We start from the raw sequence: 6,232 nt of genomic DNA, 5'->3' as shown, positions 1-6,232 counted from the left end.
CACACCACTTTGGCCCCAGCTTCCTGTAGACGGCACCTCCGGCCTGACCCGACCGGAGGAAATCGGCAGTCGCCTTTTCCTGTCCTCCCCTCTATCTTTCACTTTCCTATCTCACTTTTACAACTCTCCTGTCTCCTCCTCTCTTAATAGCTTTTTTTTTACACTTTTCATAGGCGGCTAGGGTTAACCTTGTGTGGCCAAATACCCTGAGTTGCGTCATATTTGGTTATAGTTGAGGTGTACAGCTGGCGTGGGCAGGTCTTGTTTTTCAAGTTCCTGTCCCGTCCCCTTGTTGGGCTCCATGGTGGGTGGCTGGCCCCATGAATGAAAAACTAGAATTTTTATGGCTCCCCCGCTTTCCAAACCTGATCGTTCTCTCAAGAGAGGGTGGAACGAAGCAGACAAGTTTTTCCAAAAAAGAAAAGTCAGTTTTTCTAAATACCACGTCATCCATAGGGAAGTACAAGATAAGCAAGCAAGAATCCTGTCCTCCGTCCTAGTATCAAAGTGTTTGACAGAAGCCTTGGGAATTGGCTACAAGGTGTCAAAAATGGCCAGTGACAATTTACTGCTCGAACTGCGTGACAACGTCCAACACTCAAATCTCGTAAACATTGTGTTGTGTTGTGTAAACATATTCCTGTCTCCATGACTTCACACCGATCTCTGAACACTGTCCGAGGCGTTATATTCGAAAATGACTTTGACCACATAACTTAAAAAGAGATGCTCGAAGGTCTGAGTGACCAAGACGTCATTGACGTTCATCGAATCGAGATCCGGAAGGATAATAAGGAAATAGACACAAAACACATGATCCTCACGTTCAAGACCAGCACACTGCCCGACACAGTCGAGGTGGGATATCTGAAAGTTAATGTAAGACTATACATACCCAACCCACTCCGATGTTTCAATTGTCACAGGTTCGGCCACGGGTCACAAATTTGCCGCGGTCGCAAAACTTGCGCGAAATGTGCCTCGAAGGATCACCAGTCGGATCAATGTGACGCAGCCCCGCGCTGCACAAACTGTGAAGGAGACCATGCAGCGTACTCCATGACGTGTACGTCCTGGAAGAAAGAAAAAGAGATAATCACCATAAAGACAAAGGAAAATATTTCATTTAGAGAAGAAAGAAAGCGATTCGCACTCACGAACACTTTCTCCTTTACAGCAAAATCAAACTTTGCTAATGTGGTGCGCAGGGGCATAGCACCACGCAGCACTCTGGCACCAGCCGAGGCCACTTCCACCGCGCCTGTGTCAGGGCCATCCACGCCTCAGGCAGGGACAGCGAAGGCTGCTCTGCCAACTACAAAGCAGGGAATGCCGGCCCACGGGCCAGCATCCCGCAGGACTTCCCCCCGTCAGGGGAGGCCTGACATTCCCACACCCGCGGAATCTCCGCGGTCGTCCAGCCCCGCTAGCGAGGTGATGGACCTAACTACCAGCCCGCCTGCTTTGCAGTGGCAGAACCGCTCTCTTGAGCGAAAAAAAGACAGAGCCGTCATAACGGCTCTGGAAAATAAGTAAACCCACTATCGTTCATATCCCAAACATAAACATGGCTTTTCTATTTCAGTGGAACTGTAGAGGACAGTTGAGGAATTACAGCGACATACCAGATATTTTAGGGTCAGTAGTGCCCGTAGCCTTATTTATGTCTTCAAGAAACAAATCTAGGTCCAGAACATATGCATATCCTGAAACATTATAAAACTTTTAGACGCGATCGCGAGCAAGCCAATAGACTCTCCGGAGGCGTCGCGGTTGCCGTACAAACGGCGTCCCTGTTCGGGAAATCAAACTCAAAACAAAACTTAAAGCCGTTGCGGTCAGTGTCGTCAGCTATAAAACAATTTCGATCTGTTCGGCATATATTCCTCCACATTTTACATTAACAGTCCACGGTCTACAGAAACTCATCGATGAACTTCCAGAACCGTATCTAGTAGTGGGGGATTTTAACGCTCACTCCCCTTTTTGGGGAAGCGAACGCTGTGACGCTAGGGGTTAAGTTATCAAAGATTTTATTCTTACAAGCAATGTTTGTCTTTTAAACACAGAACAAGCCACATACTGCTCCCCTAGCTCGGGGAAAATGACCTGTTTAGATTTGTCGTTTATTTCACCTTCTGTTTTTAACGATTTTAAATGGGATGTCACTGGCAACCCATATGGCAGCGATCACCTCCCTCTACTAATCACTTTATCATCCCCACCAGAAATGATTGCAACAAAACCGCGACGCTGGAAGCTGCATTTAGTAGACTGACAACTTTTTAGAGCTAAAGCCACTTTAGAAAATAGTTTTAGAAAATTTGAGTATCGATCAGATAAACCAAATATTCACAAATTGTATCATAACTGCCGCACAGTTAGCTATTCCGCAGTCGTCAGGAGTGGTGTCACAAAACCGCAAAGTGTGGTGGACAAAAGACTGGAAAGAAGCAAAAAAAAACAACAAAATATAGCTTGGGGTAAGTTTCTAAGGTATCCGACACATGAGAACCTCTTAAATTTTAAAAAGGCGAGAGCTAAAGCATGGTACGTCTTTCGCGGTGCTGATAAAGCCTCATGGCGGAGTTATATTTCATCTATTAATGGTCAAAAAACGTCTAAACAAATGTGGGAGCAGGTCCGAAAATTAAATGGCAACTTCTCACCGTTCACAATTTCTCTTCTGACAACACCTGGCACATAAACAAGCATAGGAGAACAGGCAGATATATTGGGGGAACATTTCGCTACAGTTTGAAGTTCATCACACTATACTCAGTCCTTTTTAAAATACAAGAACACAGCCGAGAAAAAAAGACTTCCAACAAGTGGGGGTGCTAACGAAAAGTACAATAATCCAATTACCCTTCAGGAAATCAATAGAATAATGTCTGCCAGGAAAAAAACTGCACCGGGACCCGACCAGATACATTACGAAATGCTTGCTAATCTTTCCCAGCCTGCAGTAGAGGCGCTCTTGCATTTATTTAACAAAATATTCATAGAAGGTAAAATGCCTAAGTAGTGGAAGAGAGCTGTTATAGTACCATTCCTTAAACCTGGGAAACCGCCAACCGCTCCTACCAGTTATGGACCCATTGCCTTGACCAGTTGCCTCGCTAAATCCCTTGAAAGTGTCCTTTAACATCAGATTAACTTTTGTCCTTCATTCCTCTAAACTCCTTGGCAGCCATCAGTGTGGTTTTAAAAAGGAATGCAATCGCTACGCAGGGCACTGTGGTCTCCAATGCGCAGCCCGCAAATCTGAATGTGTACACCTGAGGGCATCCCCTAAGGACACTACCAAAATACATCTCTCCTTAACAAGTGGCCCTATACATGAGGCCAAAGAGATTCGAATTCTCGGACTCTTTATCCATAACCAAAGAAGAGTAGACACAACATTGCAGAAACTCCGCAAAATTGGAGACCAGGTGGGCCGTATGGTCTGTCGCGTCTCTAATAAGAGAGGGGGTTTGCGAAGAAGGGATGCAGTTCGGCTGGCCCATGCTTTCGTAATCTGCCGAATTCTCTATGCGGTGCCTTATCTACACCTGCGGAAGCACGACGAAGACAAAGTTGAGGTAATACTCCGTAAAATGATGAAGAGGGCACTTGACCTTCCTGTCTCCACCTCCAATGCGAGACTTCTTGCATTGGGAGTAGTGAACACCTTTCAGGAGCTCAAGGAAGCCCATCTCGCAAATCAATACACGATGCTAGCCTAAACGAAGTCGGGCCGGCACATGATAGCCAGGCTTCATATCCAACACGATTTCGATATTCAGGAGTGGGTCCGAGTGCCCTAATTCTGCAGACACACCGTCAGAGTTCGACCCATCCCCACTAAGATGGGGACCCGTCCCACTACTATTTTCGGAGTGTGTTGGAGTGCATAAATGTGAGTTTATTTATTTCGTCACTTACCATCTGTACGAATCTAAAGAAAAATTTCGTGAGCAAGAGTTACCTATTCGTTTGCACTGCGGTCTCGCCTTCCACTGTCGACAGAAACGAACACGTGTTTACACGTGGTGTTTGAAGTGGTACACATTCTAATTATTTTACGGGCCGCGATAATCACGTAGTGCGCAGATGGTGAAGCAAAAGCTGGATACATAGAGTTACGGCGATATGCTGGTTAACTTCAAAGATCGAGGTTTGAATCAATAGAGGCGGAAGAAACGCTTTCTCCTCCACCTGTTGCGTGCTCAGTGCTAAAGAGAGCTTCTTATTCAGTGTTTGGTAGTTGATCCCTCAATTTAAAGCCGCGAAAATCACACGCACAAGAAAAGAGAGCGAGACAGAGCGTTAGTGCTCAACTGGACGGGTGTATGGGAAAAAAAAAACGCCACAAAGGCGCCTCATGCGGTTACACTAGAAAAGCTGCGAGAACTTGAAACGGTAGAATACGGAAAATATGTTGAAACATTGCTGACAGGGAGAAAAAAAAACGGCTGCCAACAGAGCAACAATGGCACATATGCCTGCACTGAACACGTGGACAGCCCCATCTCGGGCGTGGTGAGAAGAAAGGAGGCCAGGGAGGCTGGAGCTATTTACAGATTGTAACTAAGTAGTAAGCGAGCGATAACAAGGAACTGAGTAAATTGAAGCCGAAAAAAAAATCCCGGGCTGGGCCAGCAGGAGTGGACAATGAAGCAGTGGGGTCACCGGGATAAAAGACCCCAAGCGTGGACCCTATGTCAGCCACTTTTCCTCCCACGAGCGCCGTTTACTTGAACCGGACTTCTCTGGGGATCTCATTCTTTCTCCACCACATCACTTGACCAACTTATCTTTGCCTGCACACGCCCGTTTTTTCTTATTGAATTTCACCAAGATGTCATTGACCCGCATTTCTTCGTTCCCTCACTCTGCCCGCTTCCGCTCTCTTAATGTTGCACCTGTCTTTTTTTTTTGTTGCATTCCTCGCGGCGTTGTCCCCAAGTTCAACCCTTTCCCTCATCCTCCAGGTGGGGGGGGGAGGGGTGGATGTCTGCATGGACGGACGGGAAATAGGAGCGTCCCCTTTGAAACGGGGTGCTGCCAGTGGCCTGCTTCCTTGGCTTTTAAAAACTGTGTTTTAATTTAGTCTTAAAGCTCGCCATTTTTCTTTAAATGTGTTTCCTTTCCTACGCGCCTAACTTTACGTAACCTGTCTTCCACTTTTCCACCAATATTTCTATATGTTTTTGCTAAGTTGCACTCAAACTTTAATTGCACGACAATAATTATCAATAAACTCCAGGGCCACGCGAAGTACTGTGGCTGCATCGACATCCGGATGGATACCGTCCCCTGCCAGTACGATGTGTTTAATTGATTTTACAGACTTACCACACACAGCCCATGGTTCATCTTTTTCTTTAAATCTCTGGTAAGCGCGCGTTCTAAGAAACCCTGATATAGCATCAAATGTTAGGGCACTCCCTCATGAGTTGTCGTGGAATGAATCCTTCCTGACCTGTCTTTTCTAGTCTCGACATAGTTCTATAGTATGCTTCTTTTCTATTGATTTAAACTAGTTTTTGCCTTCCACGTTTTTACGTGTCCTTTATTATCTTTGTTCGTCCTTGTGCTCTGCATACTTACTGCTCAGTTTCCTATTTCTCTTCCGCCGTTGTGAGTGAAAGCTCTTTCTGTGTAATACTTAAATAGACTACCTGCGAACCTGTAAACTAACCAATTCCCTCAGGCGTTCTTCATATATAATTTTTCTTTAAGCTTCCTTCGCTTGGAACGATGCCCAGCCCCTATAATGGTCTTTTCGCCTAATCTGTACCATAGAATCTAACCTAGATTGCTTTTTTATAGCCATGTTTCTATATTTATCATATGAAGCATAAACTGCAGCGGTCATAGAGGATAACCTTGCCTTAATCCTTTGCGTACCTTGACAGTTCTACATTTTATCCCTTCCCATGTAATTGGAACTGTATTGTGTGGGCATATTTCTTATATGAAACCAATTACGTCCTGACTGATACGTTTATCTTCTATAATGCCACAGGAATGGACAGCAGAAACACCCCTTTCCAGAACCCTCAGTCACGGGTGGCCATTGGTCAGGCGTGGAGACAGGTTCCAGAATGCTTGAGTCGTTTGTTTCCGACACAATGCGGGCAGTTTCCAGCACAGTGGAGAGGACATCGTTTAGCACCCACAAGTTTACGCTTTCTTCATGCGTGAACTCGAAAAGGAATAATAAACAAGGCCCGGTCATTCC

General features: G+C 45.6%; 1 pseudogene; it reads left to right on the top strand.

The window, feature by feature from the left end:
- Positions 1-230: 230 nt before the first annotated feature.
- LOC149337376 (uncharacterized) lies at positions 231-1,536 on the top strand (annotated as a pseudogene).
- The last annotated feature ends 4,696 nt before the right edge of the window (positions 1,537-6,232 follow it).

Source organism: Amblyomma mixtum, chromosome 7 (genome assembly GCF_055824585.1).
Source record: "Amblyomma mixtum isolate Tamu chromosome 7, ASM5582458v1, whole genome shotgun sequence".
In the NCBI taxonomy this organism is placed as follows: domain Eukaryota; kingdom Metazoa; phylum Arthropoda; class Arachnida; order Ixodida; family Ixodidae; genus Amblyomma; species Amblyomma mixtum.
This window is presented reverse-complemented; position numbering and strand designations above follow the sequence as displayed.